Here is a 20,123-nt window from a genome sequence, read left to right as displayed (position 1 = left end):
ACAATCACAGAGCGGGTATGAGACCTGTTTCCCAATTGGCCAAAAAGAGAAGCGTCCTGATTGACCGCTGAGGAGAAGAGAGGAAACGGAAGCTGCGAAGAGCAGGGGAAGGGGAAGCTGCCACCACTGCCTACATGATGATCGCAGAGAGCAGGGGAAGTCGCTGCCGTGACGCCCCGCGGAGAGCAGGGGAAACCGCCGGTGAAGCCTGGGAGAAGCGATACCTGCCAATAGATGGGGTAAGTGCTCCGGACCCGACCGACCAGGGGGGCTGTTTGGATGATAGTGGCACGGTTTGCTTGCCACCTCCCCCAAAAAAAGACTACCACCGGCCGCCAGCCACTGTTAGATGTGGTGGCTAAATTCATTTTCTTTTTTATGGCTTTTTTGTCTACGGCATTTTAGGGATTTTCTGTACCCCTAAGCCAGGCTGAAATACTCCCTACTTTGTTTCCATTCCCATCCTGGATAGCTGCTGCTACAATAGCGGAAATAAGAGTACACTGCGAATGTGTGACTTTTCAATCAGGGAGATGCTTGTGCCTGTGAGAGTGGGGGAGAGTGCCCAACACCTGCTGTATCCTGGAAACTAGCCAGTGTCCTATCATATACAGTTCCCCATCGGATAGTGTCCGCTGTGTACTGCGCATGCACAGTACACAGCACACACAGATTCCGAAAATAGCCGAAGCCCGCAAGGGGCCCTCTAATTTTCCCAGCCCTATGTCCGCTTGGATGGTGGGGCTACCACCTCCACTCACCGCGCAGGCGCCGTTCATCTTCGAAGATTTTCCGAAGCTTCTTCTGCTCTGCATGCGCAGTACGGGGCGGACACTATATGATGGCCGGACTGAATATGCCAGAACACCGGGAGGGAATATAAGCAAAGGTGGGAGTACTCTAGCCAGGCTTTGGGGAACAGAAAATGGCCTAGGAGTATGCATCTACAGTAATCAATATTTTTAAAAGCTGATCAGTTTGTTTTAGCTAACTGCGGTTCCCTGTCTGCATAATCATCTTATTTTAAAAGGTGTGGCAAAGGTGAAGTTAGCCTTTAAACTATAATAGGTGACCATACAAATTTTTACTTCTTGTATACGTTCTTGGGTCAATTGGAAGGTAGGAGAGGGGCAGTAGAGATAGTGTATGGTTGTATGTTTTTCTACTTTAAAAACTTTTAATAAAAACACAACTGAGTAACAAAAATTAGGTAAAATAGGTAAAATTAAAAAAAATAGTAAATTTTGGGTGCCATTACTCATACCTCCCAACTTTCTAAGATGGGAATGAGGGACACCATTAGCAAACATATGTGGGCATAGGACACCCCCTGCCACACCCCCTTAAAGGAAATTGTACAAAAAAAATGATTGGTTAAACTTGCAAGTGCTTTTTTACCACTACTATTCCTTTATATTGGCTTTTGGAATTTACAAATGCAGCAAATTAGAAATTGGATGAAAGGTTTAGCACTGGGAAACATTTTTTATAGATAAGTAGTGCATTTTATATACAACTGTATAGATGAGACCAAAATGAGGGACAAATGAGGAAGAATGAGGGACATTATTCCAAATCAGGGACAGTCCCTTGAAATCAGAGACATTTAGGAGCCATGCCATTACTTAATACAAAAGTTATTTTGAATAATCCTGGATCTGTTTTTGTGCCTGAAACAGACCCTTGCTAGCATTATCATTATTATTTTTATTTATTTTTTCACTCAAAGTAAGAAAAAACAGATAGAAAAAAAATAAAAATAAAGCCAAAGTACACAAATAAAGAATAAAATACACAAAAAGGGAAAACAACTGAATTAAAGGGACCCCTAAATAAAATAAAAAACATTTTTCTAAACATATTTTTTCCCTCAAGCAACAAAAAACACTATATAAAAAAAAAAGGAAAGCAAATTTCACCTAAGCATGTCAATAAGCAAAACTGAGTATTTGCTTTGGCGAAAATAAGCCAATGCAAAAATAAGCCATCACAAACTTTGTTGCAAAATCACATCTATAGTCAAGAAAAAAACGTTTGAAATCTGAAGTTTAGAACAAACTTATTGCAATCAACTCTTCTCTTTATTTTTTTTTTACTTTCAGTTGTGATCCACTTTTTGGAGCAGACACTATACAGCTACAAAGAAATAGACAAATGAAGCAAACAAATCTCTCTGGAAATCGTAAGCTTGAAATCAACATTTGCCTGTGCTGCTGAAGCTCTTCTGTGTTTTGGTGCTGGCAAGAGTCTGTTCCTGACTGTCATCAGCACTGCATTGGTTGATGTCATAGAGTGCAAATTCCAGTGCTTGCCAAGTGTTCCAACGTATTAGTACAGCGCAGAGCCAACAAACCTGGCTCAATCTGCGGCCAGTGGGTGCGACCGAACTTCTGAGTATATTTACATTGTATGGAATTGTGCTCCAGGTAACTGGATGACCATTAGTACGGCATTAGAGGAAGAGAAATATTTCACTTCTAGCTGTCAGACTTATTTAGTAATAAATCCAAACAAAAAGTTAAAGTACAATAGCCCAATGGTCAGATTGAAAGATGAATTTCTGATAGGTTGCTAATTCTTGCTGCACGTTGCTTTTGCTGTACTGATAAAACGTATTATCGATTTATTGATATGTTGATTACAAGGAATTCCAGCTGATGTTTAAAGATATGTTCAACTTAAAGTGGTTGTATACCTGCACAAATGAATTATTTTTTTAAACCAAAAAACCTGCAAGGCAAAGGCATAATGAGCTAGTATTCAGCGCATATTAGCTCACTATGAAATACTCACCTTAAGCCCCATACACACTATCAGATTTTCTGCAGATTTTTTCCTTCAGATATACCAAAACCTTATAATATGAGGTCAAACCTTAGGAGTTTCAATGTGTATGCAATCAGGCAGGCCCTTGCACTACATGGTTTTGGTAAATCTGAAGCCAAAAATCTGCAGAAAATCTGAATCTGTGTGTATGGGGCTTTAGAACGAGACCTTGACATCTGATCCCTGTCCACGCCGAGGGAGCTGACATGTTCCATCGGAGTTTCTTCCGGGTATCACGGCTCCGGTGCTGTGAGTGGCCGAAGCTGCGATTACGTCATGCGCGGGAGTTTTCTTCCCGGACCTTCAGCCGGGCCTTCACAGCACATGCTCTGCTGACGTCAGCGGCTGCATGCAAAGTAATTATCTCCTAAACCGTATAGGCTTACCTGTAGGTAAAAGTTTAAAAAAATGGGTATACAACCACTTTAACAAACTTTTCAAAACTCAACTCTACTTTATAAAACAAATAAAATAAGCACTTGTTAAAAGAAAAAAAAAAACATCTTGTGCTGCAATGTTCACTTCCTCTCCAATGTTGGCCTCTGTAGACTCAACTATCTATGATCAAGCACTGGTTGTCTTCTGGCTTAAAGTAGCTGTAAATTTCAGACATGAAATATGAACAAAGCATATCCTTCTATAGTGTGTACTTGTCTCAATCCAGAGCATCTAATGCCCCGTACACACGTAGCAGACTATCCGGCGGACTTAGTCTGTCGGACTGTCCGCCGGACTGTCCGCCGGATTTTCCGAATGAGCTACTTGCCCACATACGGTACTTTTGCGGCGGACTAAGTATGGCGTACTAAGTCTGCCGTACTTTTAAAATGAACGGACTCTCCCACACACACACGGAGAAAAGTCCACTCATTTCAAAAGTACGGCAGACTAGCACACACAGGGCCGTACTGTCCGCCGAAATGCGAGTCCGGCGGACAGATTTGTGTGCAAAACTACTTTCTTAGTCCGCTGGACTTTTGAGTAAAAAAAGTCCGGCAGAGCCTACACAAGGGCGGATTGTCCGGCGGACTCAAGTCCGCCGGACTTTTACACCGGATTGTTTGATCGTGTGTATGCGGCATAAGTGTAATTTCTGTCTGCTGCCTCATTCCTCAGCTATCTGCATGAATCACTTCTTACAAGTGTTCCTGACACCAAGAGATAAAAAGGGGACAGGGGAGGGATCTGCAGCACACAGCCTGTGATTGGCAGCCTCAGGGGGCATCTGTGCATGCACTCTCATGACAGGGTGTGTACGTCCATAGACACAGCTTAACTGACAGAGACAGGAGCTTCTAACTCCAACTGCTCCTGTGACAGCAACGGAGCACTTTTAACAGACTGATAAGTAAGCCCTTGTACACACGGTCAGACATCCTAAAAACCAAATCCGTTGGATTTTGTCTGACGGATTTTGTCCGAAACTGCTGCATACACACGGTCGGACAAAGTTGTCTGAAAATCCGATTGTACATAACGCAATGGCGTTATTTCGTTACGACGGGACTACGTTCAGGCTAGTAGCCAATAGCTTTGGTCTAGGAATTTGATCTGAGCATGCGTGGCACTTTGTCCGTCGGAGTAGGCTACACATGATCGGAGTATGTCCGATCGGAGCATGTTGTCAGAAAATTTTATAGACAAGTTGGAAAACTTGGTCCGTCGGATATTCCGACGGAAACAGTCTGATGGAGACCACACACAGTCGGATTATCCAACAAAATGGTCCAATAGGACACATTCCGTCGGAATCTCCGACCGTGCGTACAAGGGCTAAGAGAATCAGCCTTTATTATAACTGCTTGATCAGTTAATGAGCTGTAATTAAAAATCTAAAGTCTCATCATTCCTTTACACATGCAAGAGTTTTTGAAACAATCTCAGAAAAAATGGATCTGCTCCTGCCTATAATTTGAATTTGTCAAAACATCAAATTGCAAAATGGCTTGTGTATCACTTATATATGTTAAATTGTTTTTATTTACAAAAAGGGAATTTCCTATAAAGCCCAGCTACACCTAAACCCACTACCCCCTGCCTCCTAGTCCCTCTTAGGCCTGGACCTGCAAGCCACATTGCAAGGGTTAAAGCAATAATAAAGTATTATTGTTTTTTTCTAAAATAATAAACATGCTTTACTTACCTGCTCTAGCAGTGGTTTTGCACAGAGTGGCCCTGATCATCCTCTTCTTGGCTCCTGGCCCCTCCCTCTTGCTGGGTGCCCCCACAGCAAGCCGCTTGCTGTGAGGGCACCCAAACAGGCATGCTCCCGAGCCATGGCTCTGTGTGTCCATTCACACACGTTACTGTGGCTCGGCCTTGTCCCCTTCATCAACTGATTGGCTCAGTGGCTGTGATTGATAGCAGTGGGAGCCAATAGCTGGCAAAAGCCAATCAGGTGTGCGAGTCTATGGAATCGCGGGATCGAAGGTAAAAAACCTCCAGCCTTTACAACCATTTTAACTGCTCGTTTAGGTCAAGGCTAGAGTAAAAGAAGCATTTCTTACCCTATCCTCTGCTCCCTGGACAGCAGTGTTACTTACCCCCTATCCTCCCCTTCCCTGGCAGACCATGCTCCCCAATGTTTCGGCGGTGGACTGATGCTCTGTGTCATTATGTCCAACGAAAAACAAAAACCCTGCATTGGCCTTGAGGATGTTAGACCTTAGACCACTGTTGGAGTTTAAGGGAGAAGATGTTTGGGAAATCGGTTTTTCAGTGCAGAGGAGGGGAGGATTGGGTAAATAAATTGTTTTTTCTTTGTACTGAACAGGTAGTTAACCATTGTAGTGTGGGGGCAACCCCACTGCAAAGAGAGCATTTTAGGTTACCCACAGTTGGGTTTTAATTCATCTAACGATGATGAATACTGGCTTGATTGCTTTGAATTACTGCACTTTGCATATCACCTTTCAGGTTGGAATAGACTTTATTGTGTCCCATTGGTAATATCTTCTAATGCAATGATACATTTTGTACTGAAGACTATAATAATGTTGGTTGTACAGGTTCACAGTGGGAGTGGGAGACCATGTTTTCTGTGCTAAATTCATGAAAAAAAACACTCCATGGATTGTACAAGTATTTTTATTACAGTTCCCGCCTCATTGACATAAGTATTGTCTGCTTCCTCAGCAGAAGTGAGTCAGAGATGCTGAAGAGCCACAACAGTCCAGGGTTATGACTCTTCCATGTGTCTGATGCCAGAGGGCTAGCAAGACATTTCCACAAACACAAGTATATTACCTCACTCCAGTTCCCAACTTCCCTGCTCATTTATTTATTTTTTTCAAACAAATTTTTTTCCAATTCTCCATAAAACTGAGCAAAGTCCTGGCAAAGAAAAGCAGCAGACACAACACTGCAAAATTAAAGGTTCTTCCACTACTAGTCAATATTAAAAAAATAATATGCCTATACACCTCCTAAAGCAACCGTCATAAGGTAGGAATGCCAGAGGGGGTGGCTTCAGCTTGGTGATTGACAGCAGCCCCTCCATAATTGGACAGAACAAAGCAGCAGCGCAAATAAAACCCAAATGAATGTCGGCAAATGTATTACTTTTATCGATGACAAGTACATAATATTTTTGCTTTTAACACAGTGGAAGATCGGACTCAACATGTGACAGTGATGTCATCAGGACATGTGACATACTGTGCCTTAGCCCTGCCCCCCATACCAGGGTCGTGCATGCACGGAAGAATGAGTTTGATCACATAACCTGTATTAATACGTTTAAAAAGGTATTTCTGCTTTTTAGATTCTTGCGAATTTATGGGTGGATTGTTTAGTGTTTATGTGCCAACCTACATGTTTAGAGTCATGTAGAAGGGTTATGATACACTTTAAAGATATTCTTTGCAAGAATTCATTAAAGTGTATGTAAACTCTGACAGCGAACTTATGTTATTTGCTCCTTTTTGGCCCGTTAAATGTAGAATTGAAAGTATTTTGTTATAACTGTTTGATAAGTTCTAATCCTGCCAGAAATCGTATGAGCTGATAACTTCTTGTGTTCTCTGCCTGTACAGTATTGTTTTCTGTGGACAACAAACACCCCCCACCTCTATTAAGGAGACTAATCCACTTTATCAGTTGCTCAGGGTCCACTACCCCACTCTGCCAATCCCTCTACTGGCTTCTACTTACCCAATGAGTAATATTCAAAATACAAACAACTTATAAAGCATCCACAACTTCTCCCCAAACTATATATCATCTCAAAATATCATCCAAACCATCTACTTTGCTTTTCCCAAGACCTCCTGCTCTATCCCCGTTGTTACCTTCTCCCATGCTTACCTTCAGGACTTTTCCAGATGCATCCTCTGAGACTCCCTACCCCAATCTGTCCGGCTACTCAGTCCACTTTTAGTTGATTCCTGAAAAGTCATCACTTCTAGGAGGTCTATCCCACCTCTACCTAACAACTGAACCTTTATTTCTTCAATTTCCTCCTCCCTTTTAGATTGTAAGCTCTCATGAGCAGGGCCCTTCTAACCCTCTTGTCTTGAATCAAAACTGTAATACAACTGTATCTCCCCTTATAATGAAAACTGCTGCACAAACTGTTGGCGCTACTGTATATAAAGTCCTGTATAATATAGTAATAGAGAAAAAACAAGGTGATGTATTCTCTTGTCCTGTCCTAGGGTGGCAACACCACTACTTCATAAATACAGTACGATGAGTGAGTCTAATTGTAAGGAGGTTCCATCTTAGCAGTTGAGTGGTGGATCTTGGTGGTGGATCTTCTTTGGTCATTTCTAGTTGCTCTGAGAGCTAACAGGCTGCTAAAATATTTGCTACTTGGATCCAAGATGATACCATCATCACAGTGACACCACTGAGCATGTGCATTGAACAAACATATGGAGACCACAGGTTGAAGGAAAGAAAACGGCTCCCATCAACACACCGCGCTATTGTATTCCGACAGCGGGAGGTTTCCCTGCCTTTAGAATACAATGATTACTGCTGGCAGCTATAGCTATCGGCAGTGACCAAACAAAAAAAAAAGGCTGGTTGTACTGAAGTCAATCAATAGTTCAACTTTGAATACAACCAGTCTGCCCATAGATGGATCGAAATTTGTCCGGTTCCTGCTGAACCAGACAAATTTTTGTATTTCTATGGCCACTTAAAGTTTCTGAAAGAATAACTGTTCTTGTTGCCTATATCAAATAAATGAACAATTTTCGAAGTAAAAGACAATGATTAACTAGAATTTAATTTGATGAATCCCAGTCTGTAGAAGAGACTCCTCATACCACGTTCAACAGTGGGCAACAAGGGGGAAATGTCATACCTTACAAAGCCTGGGGCTTAAATACAACAACGTTAAAGTGGAAGTAAACCCCTTCAAACCACTTTGACCTACAGGTAAGCCTAGATTAAGGCTTACCTGTAGGTCCAAGCAATATCTCCTAAACCTATATGGTTTAGGAGATATTTGCCCGAAAATGGGCACCGCTGTCTACGGCGCATGCGCCGTAGACAGCGGCGCGCAGGCGCACGAAATGTGGCAAGTCCAAGAATGGATTTGCCTAATTTGTCGACTCCCGTGCGTATGCGCGGGAGTGACGTCATCGCGGCTTCGCCGAATGGCAGCGTCGGAGCTGCGAGACGCGACTCCCGTGCGCATGCGCGGGAGTGACGTCATCGCGGCTTCGCCGCTGTCATTGGTCGGAGCTGCGAGACGCCACCAGCAAGATGGAGGCGGCGGACTACAGGGATCAGCGGCGACTTCGCTGGCTCCTGTGTCAGGTAAGTGACACATAATGAGCTACTATGCGATGCATAGTAGTCCATTATGCTTTACCTTTGCAGGGAAAAAAAGAGGAAGTAAACCCATCAGGGTTTACTTCCTCTTTAAACCCCTGTAATAAATGGATCCATCCATGCCAGAAACTTAGGATAGGTATGTTATCTGAGATTTCATTTATGACACATACAATTTGAAGTTACAGCCTGCACACCCACCAGCTTCATTTAGAAGACCATCACTGGCACCTTCTAAGATGCAAAGCTTTTGATATTAGGCTGTCTCTGGCTGATTCCCAACAAGAATGCAGCAAGCAAAGGTAGAGTGATGTCAGTGACTCAACAAGTCCCAAAGACACTGGATCATCATAAAGCCAAATGATTAGCATTTTCAAAGGGAGAGGTTAGTAATGGCAGCCTCCATTTTTTCTTTCAGCCCAGGTATCTTTAAATGTTGGAAAGTAATTTCACTATGCAATACCGATATTATCCACCTGAAAGGATAAAAAAAAGAGACTTCCTGTCACATTATGTACAAAAAAGTCATGTGGTGGCAACTTTTTCTGTGGTCTTCTCGACTCCTCCACCAACAAAAACAACCATGCATGCCATTAGGGAAAATTGCTCTTACAGATTTTTTAAAACAATTTGTTATTTACGCAACAGAGTGAGGTAGAAACGACAAATGAGCACGGACAGTTCACAATGTTTATGAATGAGACTTTAATGGCCTGTTCACACCAGCAGCTGCATTAGAATGCACAGCAACATTTTTTTTCAAACTTTAATGACATGTCATAAAGGGGTTGATTTACTAAAACTGGAGAGTTTAAAATCCGGTGTAGCTCTCCAAAGAAACCAATCAGCTTCCAGTTTTGTTTTTATCAAACCCTAACTGAACAAGCTGAAGTTAGAAGATGATTGGCTGCCATGCAGAGCTGCACCAGATTTTGCACTCTCCAGCTTTAGGAAATCAACCCCAAAGTGACATTTCATATAGTTCATACAGCTGTAGTGTAGTGCAATGTGGATTGCGTTGCAACATGCTGTGAGGAAAAAAGTACTCCATGCTGTATTTTATTAAGGAGGACCCCTGCATCACAGTCCTGTGGACTGAACTGATTGTAAAAAAGGCAAATTGTATTGTCTTGCAATGGGGCTGTCCTGGGAAAGGCTGCCTAGTGCACATGGGGTGAACAGACCCTAGTAATAAGAACTGCACTGAATAATGATGATGTTGAATAACCTATAGCAACTAGTCACATACTAGCTTTCAACAAAACTGGCTTCGTATTGGTATTTTGGGGTGAGAGTCCATTTGCATCATATTAATCTATACAAAAAGTGCATTTCTGAGTCTTGAAAAAGAACAAATAGGCTTTGTAATGATTTCCTTGATTGCTTTATACATGCATTTTGAAAAATATAAACAATTCATTTTTAACATCATACAACCGTATTCCACAAATACTGCAAAAACAGTTAAAAAATTCAAACATTCCAATGTTTTACAGACTCCCACGATGCACACTATATACACATTGCAGGTACCTTACATCAGAGGGGCATATGCATTGCCTAATATCATCAATCATAATGTCAATATAATAAACACATTATTAAAAAAAAAGTCTCTTTTGTAGACTATCGCATGCAGTCAGTTTAGATTAATTTTGCGTAAATAGAATTTTCCTTACTATTTGTTTTTCATTGATACAGTAATACTGTTTTGACCAAGTGATGATTACTGAAAATTCCTGAGTTCGGTTTTCCTAGAAAGCATGCACAGGTTAAACTATGCAGGTTTATTTTACAGGAAGACAAATACAGTCTTAACTTAGCAAATATGAACAAAATGAACCTCTTTTTTAGGTTGTAAATGGGAACACGTCAATCAAGAGGCAGAGGAGTTCCCCAACTTGTAGAAAGTGATAAGCCCTCTGTACAAAGTTTGCAGCAGGACCAACTTTTAGATAGCGGATAGTATTTATGGTTCATGTGAAAGGGTGTGGGTTGTGATATTTTCTTCCATAGAAATTTGGCTGTTGGTCAGAGAATTTTGGCTTGTGTAAGAACACAGCATAAAAAAAAAAAAAATACTGGAAAGATCTCAATAGAGGAATTATTACACTGTAATATTGCACAGTAGGGGATGTGCACTACTGGTCATGTATAGAATGTATGGGGGCACTCACCGGTGGTGTGGTCAAGCAGTCCTATGGCTGGGAAACCATGGTAAGAGGATGTGGCTCAGCAGCGCAGTTTGTTTGAAATATCACAAGATCCACTATGCCGGAGAGAATGAGAGTAGCAGCAGTCTGAAGAACAGAGAGAGTGAGAGAAGAGGAAAGGGGAGGGAGGCCAGGGAGGGACCATACAGGAGGGATCTATGACTGGGTTCAATTGACAATAGAAGGAAATGCTTTACTTGACCTTAACCCCTTTGCTACCACAGGGGTCTGCAAAGATGTTCACCTAACATGAAAGATGAAAACAGTGTCAGCAATAACTTCCAGTAGCAGCTCTGAGCCCTGTGTAGTGCATGACATGCCATATAACATGTTCTATACAGAATGGGACTCGGAACTTAGAGAATATATCTAGTGGCTCTAAATAAAAAAGGAAAATATAATTAAAAAAAAACATTTTTGAAAAGGTGCGTCTCATGAAACATTGATACCGTGTTATACAATAAAATGTATACTTTGCTCCTCCGCCAGACCTAAAATACATGTTTGGTGTATATGCAGTGAGGCTTATGATGAATACCCTCTCTGTGGATAAATTGCCATGATCTCTGAAGTTCATTGGGGTTGATTTACTTAAAGCGGAGTTCAGCTTAAAAAAAAAATATTAAAAGTCAGCAGCTACAAATACTGCAACTGCGACTTTTAATAATCAGACACTTACCTGTCCCAGGGTCCAGCAATGCGGGAGAACGAAACCCCGCTTGTCTCTCCCTCCTCTCTGCCCCACCGGCATTGTCACTGTGGGGGCCCAGCTTTGGCTTCACAGCCGGGCACACAATACGCATGCGCGAGCCGCATGTTCCAGATGATTGCCAAGAGGGAGGGGGAGAGGTGATCTCCCTTCCGGTGCTGCGGTGCGCCGGAAGGAAGTGGGAACTGGAACCCTCTAAAAAAAGGGTATCCGCTGCCCCCCCCAACATGCCAAATGTGGCATGTCAGGGGGTCACCTTCCCTTAAAGCGGAAGTTCAATTTTTGGGTGGAACTCTGCTTTAAACTGAAGGATGGAAAATCTGATGCAACTCTGCATATCAACCAATCATCTTCCAGGTTTTATTGTCAAAGCTTAACAGAACAAGCTGAAGTTAGAAGCTAAACCCCATTGCACTGCAAATACACCATTAGATCATTATCATTTAGCTTTCAGAACATCTCTGTGAAGCTTAAAGCCACTATGGGGTTGATTTACTAAAGGCAACTAGACTGTGCACTTTGCAAAGTGCAGTTGCTCCAGAGCTTAGTAAATGAAGTAAAGCTACACTTAGCAAAGTGTACCCAAATCATGCGCAAGGAATATAAAAAAAAATGAATTTTTGCTTGCACATGATTGGATGATGGAAATTAGCAAAGCTTCTGCTCATTTACTAAGCTCTGGAGCAACTGCACTTGCAAAGTGCAGTCTTGTTGCTTTTAGTAAATCAACCGCAATATGCAATGACATGTGCTTTAACATGCTGAAAAACACAGGTAACTGCAACGGCACATAGAAAAAAATAGTTTTCTATATGTCATGTTCACAACACAACCCTGGTGTTTCTATCCGCTGCAGAGCTTTGCGATTTTATGTAACATGTTCGCATAATTTTGCAGCACAACGCACAGAAATGTGTGTCAATACGTCAAAATGCACCACAATGCAACGCACCTCTCACTCACAGCAATAGGTCAGAGAAAACATGCCTTTAAAAAAGAATATATGCAGATAAACATGCAGAAAAATGTGCATGGAGACACACATAGGCAAAAAGACTGGGCATTTTGCAAATTCCAGTTGCACTCTGCAAGTGCAGTTTCTCCAGAGCTTAGTAAATAAGGTAAAGCTTCACTTTGCAAGGAATACCCAATCACATCCAAGCAAATAAAAAAAAAAAATGCATTTTTGATTGCACATGATTGGATGATGGAAGCCAGCAGAGCTTCTGCTCATTTACTAAGCTCTGGAGCACATGCCCTTGCAGAGTACAACTGCTCTTGAAAAGTGCACAGTCTATTTGACCCTGCATGCAATCCACTTGCTCAGCAGGAGATCTGTCCACTGATCCCCGCTGAGCAAGTGTAGGACACGGACACAGCCCGCTCTCCTCTATGAGTGATCGGATGTACATCGGACTGCCTGTCTGATTACACCCAATTGCCATCTCATCTGATCCCCATCTGTCTGTTTTTAGCGGATCGGATTTGATGTAGGCAGGTGTAAATGGACACATGTCCATTTACACTTGCTACTCCATAGAGGAGAATGAAGGTTACAGTTGGGTCCACCTGAAAAACGAACAGGGAGACTCAATCGGAACATTCGTGTGAAAGGGGCCATAAGTCTGCATATAAAATGCACAGAAACGCACATGGAAATGTGCGGAAACACAACAAAATGACAAGGCACATTTTTTATGTAGTGTGAATGGGTCCTTAGACTTGATTCACACATGTGCAATTTTTAATGCATTTGCTGAAGTACTACAATGCACAACAATCTATTTACATTGTTTTTCAAGGGGCCCATTCTCATCTATGTATTACGTTTTTGGAGGAGCTGCTGCAGACACTTCTTGCAGTAGAAGAAAATGTGCTTTGGTCCCATAGACTTCAATGTACGTGCATTTTTGGTGTGTTTTTGGTAGAGTTTCGTGTTTAACAGCCAGCCTCCTCCTCCTGCAAAAAATAAAAAATAAAAATACATGAATCGTAAAACTGCTTTAAAAGCATGTTTGAAAACATGCAAAAACGTGCTGCAAAAATGCCCCAAAAAACACACTAGAAAGAACCTAGCCTAAAGGGTAACTCCAATTTTGTTTAAAAAATGATATACCGTGTATAATTGCTGCTCATAAGATTAGTTAAAAGTGCACTTATCCTTTAGGCTGCTTTCACACTGGGGCGGGAGCAGCGTCGGCGGTAAAGCCCTGCTATTTTTAGCGGCGCTTTACCGTCGTTTTAGCGGCGGTGTGCGGGCGCTAGCGGGGTGGTTTTGACCCCCGCTAGCGGACGAAAAGGGGTTAAACCCGCCCGCAAAGCGCCGCTGCAGAGGCGCTTTGCCGGCGGTATTGCCGCGGTGTCCCATTGATTTCAATGGGTACGAGCGGTATAGGAGCGGTGAATACACCGCTCCTTCACCGCTGCAAAGATGCGACTAGCAGGACTTTTTTCACCGTCCTGCCAGCGCATCGCTCCAGTGTGAAAGCCCTCCGGCTTTCACACTGGAGTTAAAGGGGCCGGTTTTTTTCAGGCGTTACACAGGCGCTATTTTTAGCGCTGTAACGCCTGAACACCGCCCCAGTGTGAAAGCAGCCTTAGTGTAGCCATTCTCAAACAGGGTTCCATGGAGCTCTAGGATTGCTTCACAGGTAGCTAGGGGTTCCTTGAGAAGTGGCTGATTGATCTCACAGCTGATGATGCCTGCATAGTTCTGGTGCCAACATGTCTTGACAGAACCAATGGCATAACACCAATGACGTGGTATTCTTCCTACTGATCACAAATATAAATGGTATTTTTCCTCTCACTGACCACCATGTAAGGATGACTTCTCAAACTGACCCCCAATAAATGGTGCATTGTTTCCACTGAACCCCCAATAAATGGAGCATTATTTCCACAGATCCCCAAGGTAAGGGGAACTATTCCTCTCACACTATATATATATATGTAAGGGGACATCATTCCCACTAATCACTGGTGAAAGAGGACCTTTCACCAATAGAAAGAGACATTTCTCCACTAACCACTAGCATAAAACAGTCTGTCTGTGCTTATTTTTCTGGGCATTATTATTATTTTTAATTAAATTTTACAAATGTTTCTCAAAATGATCTTATTTTAAAGAGCAGGAGGAGTTGAAAGAATGATCAATGGTTGGTGTCAAATACTATAGCTGTGACACATTATTTTTTATTTAATATTATATCTATGACTTACTTATCTTGCTAATGCCCAATGAGCTGTACATATAATTTTAGTAGCGCTTCCATGATACCTAAAACTTATTTAAAGGGTTTCTCTGGGATAAAAAGGTTGTGAAAGGCTGCTTTAGGGTTTCCCATTCACTCAGGAAATATTTTGCTGAAAGCATATACTTATCTAAAAGGAGGGATTGCAGTGATCTTGACCATGTGGCCCCCAGGTGCCTTTCTCTCAAAATCTACCCAGCAGGCAAGTGCTCATGTGCCACAGTCCCTATCCTTTTCAGTGGAAAGCTTGTCAACATTTGCACATGAGGCACATGTGTCGGGGTGCAGGGCCTTCTTTAACATTGACTATACCCGGGGCAAAAATTTTCTTGGGACCCCCTCCCCCATGCAATTTCGCTCTCCACCTTCTCTGAGACATACAATAAATAGCAGCTAGACTTAAAATCAGTTTACTGTATCAGATCGGGCAGCGATTGCGATTGGTTGCCAGAGGTTACAGCATATCATTACCACTCACTGACTGGTTGCTAGAAGTTACAGCACACATTGCAGCTCACTGATTAGTTGCTAGAGGTTACAGCTCATGAGTTCTGCTTGTTGATTGGTTGCTAGAGATTACTGTACAGTAATACCATATAATATGAGGTCAAACCTTAGGAGTTTCAAATTGTATACAATCAGGCAACTACATGGTTTTGGTAAACCTGAAGGAAAAGATCAACAGAAAATCTGATAGTGTGTATGGGGCATTAGGGAAATATTCGCTATGTGTAGTACATCAAAACACAGTGGTAGTGCATTTCCACAATGCAACGCAAGTTTGCTGGGAAGGTGTGTTGAGGGTGCCACTCAGAATAAATTGCACCACATTGCATTAATGTGCAGTGTACAGTGTACCAAAGTGCAAAGTGTACCAACGTGCACTGATGTGAATAGGCCCTTACCATTATCAAACAATCCCCCTTCATTTCATCCTGCAGTCAGTTATGATTTTTATATAACTGCCAACAAAAAAAATTCACTTACTGCTTCATTGTGAACATGACAGCTGGGAACTTTTTGTACACTGCCTGTGTATAGCACACCCCCAGTCAAGTCATTTCCTGCTCACTCAATCGACTCACTGCATTTAGCAGGAGTTTTCTCTTATCCCAACGCTGGAACCGATCATGTGACTGCAGCAAGCGGACCCTACCACTTAGCAAACCGGAAGGAGGATGTCAATGGAATTAAAAAGAGAAATGACAAGAACAACAAATCTTTAGACTGTATTAAGTGACATTGAAAGGACTTTTCTCAATAGCTGTGGTTTATATTTTAATAGTGATGAGCAAAAATAGGAGTTTTTATTTGTCCAGAAATTTCTTACAATTTTTGCCATTCACTGAAATGTTGCCATTTTGGTGATATGAATTGCAACCAATGAGGTTGGTGAAATGCTAAATTGCTTCTGATGGTTATGCAAAAAAAAAAAAAAAGACCCCTCATTAGCAGTATGAAAAAAAACAGACAGTGAAAAACAGTAACAAATTTAAATTGACACTACAGGCATACCCCACTTTTAAGTACACAATGGGGTTCATTTACTAAAGCTGTAAAGTGCAAAATCAGGCTCACTTCTGCATAGAAACCAATGAGCTTCTAACACCAGCTTGTTCATTTAAGCTTTGGTAATAAAACCTGGAAGCTCATCGGTTTCTATGCAGAAGTCAGACCGATTTTGCACTTTCCAGCTTTAATAAATACACCCCATTGTGTACTTAAACGTGGAGTATGCCTGTATACAATGATCAAAAAAAACAAAAAAACAGGAAAAAACGTGAATATCTACAAAATACAAAATAAAATGAAACAAACTAACCTTGACACATCTACCCCACCCCAAAAAAGCATCTTCAAAATAAATAAGGTTTATTGTACGTGGCATCTAAATGGAGAGAAAAAGAGAAAAAAGAGAAAAAACATTGGAAAATATTCACCCCATGAATACATTGAATCACAAGAATGGTTATTAACACAGATGTCAAGATATTTGTCTATCCCACTCCATAAGCATGCTGATATTTGTCCAAAGCTGCATCACCATGGTCATACTTCATACATGACATATTATTATTATTATATGTCTTGTATTACTGGTAGAACAGTCAACCATTTTTTCCCAATGATAAAATTGTCAAGATGTTACTTGGGATCAGAGAGTACCTAAAGACGAACGATCAATGGCCAATCTTATGTTTACAGGCAGCATAGGACAAACATTCTTTTGTGTTTGCCTAAAGGGGACTCCTTTTGTGATTTCCTTTGGTACATAAAACATAGGGACAAACAAAGTGATTTTGGTGAAATTGTATTATTTCTGGTGCCTCCATGGCAGTATATATATATATATATATATATATAAAACATATTCAATTCATATTCAAATATACAAAACCAATACCAGAAAGGAATTATTCTAATATTTCTAATATTTGTTGTTAACGCAACAAACAAATTTGAAACAAAACACATTTTTCAGTCGGGCACATCTTAAATACAGTTTAGTGAGAAAGACAAAGTAAAGCTCTATGGGCCCATTCACACTTACATGTGTGCATTACCACATGCTCTACATGCACACAGAACAGGGATAATTCAGCCTAAACCTCATTAAAATGTATCTTTTAAATGCAAGCAGTGTAAGTACCTGAACTGAACCTGGTATTAGCCTCTCAATGTTCCTGTATAGCAGAGCTGAAGTACAAGAGGAAAAGGCAGTACAAGGAGCCAATCAGTGAACATAACAAAAAAGAACAAGCTGATAGGTGGAGAGAGCAGAGTGACAGAAAATTTAGATCATCACTGTGCTGATTTTTCTTTTTTCATGGTTCAGTTATAGGCTCAGGTGGGTCTAGAGGAAGTGAGTTCTGGCCATCAGACTGAGGAGATCTAGCAAAAAAAGTAACCATAAATCGAAGTGACTATTGCAACAAAAGCTGGTTTTGTTATTTAATCTTCTAATGGGCTATTCATTTAGATTTTGTTATTTTTGGCTTGAGTTCTGTTTTAAGGAAAGTTTTAGAAACATGTTTAAATGCAAAGTTATCGCCCAGTGATATAATCTTACACCAGGGGACGGTCCAAGTACACTTTGACCACTGATAATATCAGGACAGGATCGGAAAATATAGAAAAAGAAGGACAAATTAGAGTTAAAGATGTTGCTAATACAACAAGCATGCAACAACAAACAGCAGAGTTCTGCCCCTCCAGCAAAAAATGAAATGTCAGCATACTGTAGCTGCTGACTTTTAATATTAGGACATACCAGTTCTGGAATCCATTGATGTCGGCGACCCAGCCGATAAAGGAGGAGGGGACTGAACGCCCGAATGACCACGCTGCGGGGAAATCTCTCGGAAGTGGGGAGAGGTACCTGTCAACAACAGGTACCCACTCCCCCCCGGAAGTTGTCAAATGTAGCACCAGAGAGGAGGAGGAGGCAGATAAGCAGAGCTTCCACCTTTGGGTGGAACTCAGCTTTAAAGTGGACCTTCACTCACAAATGAACATCTATGCAACCCTCCCTCCTTGTTGTTTTCTTACCTTTTTTCTTGCTCCAGTTTGCCCCACTGCTTCCGTTTTCACCTAGGGAAAATGCATTAAATGAATGAATTAAGGGGGAAACATTTACACTTTATAACAACTTTAGGAAGAAATCTGTGATATCTAGCTTTACTTGTCGTCTGGAAACAATAAGGCCTCATGCCCACTGGGTGTTTTTACAGCTGCTCATCAGAACGTCTGTCTTTTTTTTTTTTTTCTGCCTTCTTTCCCCTCCATGTTAGCCTATGTGTCCACGCACACATAAGCTTTTAGCAGCATGTAGAGGCAGGAAAAAAAAAACACTGCCAGTGCATCCAGAAGAGTAAGAAGAAGAAGAGAAAAAAACTATTTATGCTGCGAAACGCTGCTGAACACATTTAAACGCATCTAAAGACTAGCCAAATTGATCACCTCTTGCGTTTATTCCTTTCAACAGCCAGAATACATTAAAATTCTGGCCAATAAAATAGATAAACTCCCAAACACTGCTAAACTCTGGTTTGAAAAAACACAGTTTAGGTAGTTTTTTAACTCTAATTCTATGATTTACAATAAACCCGTGTGCATGAGGCCTAAATATGAAATAATGATATGGAATATTTAAAATTTCTTTGATCAAAGGAATCATTTTTTTGAGTTTTAGAGTGGTGAGAGATCAGTACACCTGACAGTTTGTATTAGTTAGTTAACATCTGTGTCCCCATAGGGAGATTCACTCTCTCTATATCATTGCTCCCAACTGTCTCTGATTTCGAGGGATTGTCCCTGATTTGGAACAATGTCCCTCTGTCCCTCTTTCCTCCTCATTTGTCCCTCATTTTGGTCTGATCTATATAGTTGAATATAAAATGCACTTTTTATCTAGCAAAAAGTATTTTCCAGCACTAAACCTTTCAACTGATTTCTAAATTGCTGCATTTGTAAATTCCAAAAGCCAATATAAAGGAATAGTAGTGGTAAAAAAAAGCCCTTGTCGGTTTAACATATCTTGTTTTTTTGTACAATTCTCCTTTAAGGGGGCGTGGCAAGGGGCGTGTCCTATACCTACATACTTTTGATGAAAGGTGTCCCTCATTCCCATCTCAAAAAGTTGGAGGGTATGTCTATATGTCCAAATGGGGCACCAAGAGCAATAAAACCTGCCAGGTGTTCTAATCCTTCTCCACTTTTTACTTTAGTTATACTTTAAAATAGACAAGTTCAAAGGAACCCTTAAAGACATCCAGATATCACTGCTATCAGACAAATCTGGAATAATTGATATATATAATTGTGCAATAAAACATATCTAGCAGTACATTAACCATGGGACCTGCTCTTGCAGCACAGAATACTTTTACATTTTCAGGACTGATCAGTAGAAAATACCAATTTAATCATCTTACTGGTAGCAACTACCACCTTACCTTAATATGGACATTAACCACTTCAACCCCGGAAGGATTTACCCCCTTCCTGACCAGAGTATTTTTTGTAATACGGCACTGCGTCGCTTTAACTGACAATTGCGCGGTCGTGCGACATTGTACCCAAACAAAATTGACATCTTTTTTTTTCTCACACATTTCTTCACACTTTCTTTTGGTGGTACTTGATCACCTCTGCAGTTTTTATTTTTTGTGGTGCTCTGGACGGCAAGCGGTTAAAGAGGAGATTCAGCCACTGTAGCAGTTGACTTTTAATAAACAAACTCTTAACTGTCCAGGAGTCTAGTGCCATCCTCACCAGTCCAGTTCTTTGCCAGACTTCCTGGCACCCAGTGCTGAATTTATAAGGGGACAAAAGGGC

The 20,123-nt window shown here is 41.2% G+C and overlaps 1 protein-coding gene across 5 annotated transcripts in view; it reads right to left on the bottom strand.

Annotated features, from left to right (window-relative positions):
* Positions 1 to 10,933, bottom strand: part of HDAC7 (histone deacetylase 7) — a 462,267-nt gene extending 451,334 nt beyond the window's left edge. For 2 of the 5 annotated variants that reach the window (XM_077483760.1, XM_077483757.1), the window contains exon 1: positions 10,788 to 10,933. The gene's annotated coding sequence lies outside the window, so the exon portion shown is untranslated. The remainder of the gene's footprint in view (positions 1 to 10,787) is intronic. The other 3 variants (XM_077483762.1, XM_077483758.1, XM_077483761.1) reach the window with 2 other exon arrangements.
* Positions 10,934 to 20,123: the final 9,190 nt, after the last annotated feature.

This window comes from Lithobates pipiens, unplaced genomic scaffold (genome assembly GCF_037356315.1).
Source record: "Lithobates pipiens isolate NorthernLeopardFrog02 unplaced genomic scaffold, aLitPip1_a1.2 Scaffold_16, whole genome shotgun sequence".
In the NCBI taxonomy this organism is placed as follows: Eukaryota; Metazoa; Chordata; class Amphibia; order Anura; family Ranidae; genus Lithobates; species Lithobates pipiens.
This window is presented reverse-complemented; position numbering and strand designations above follow the sequence as displayed.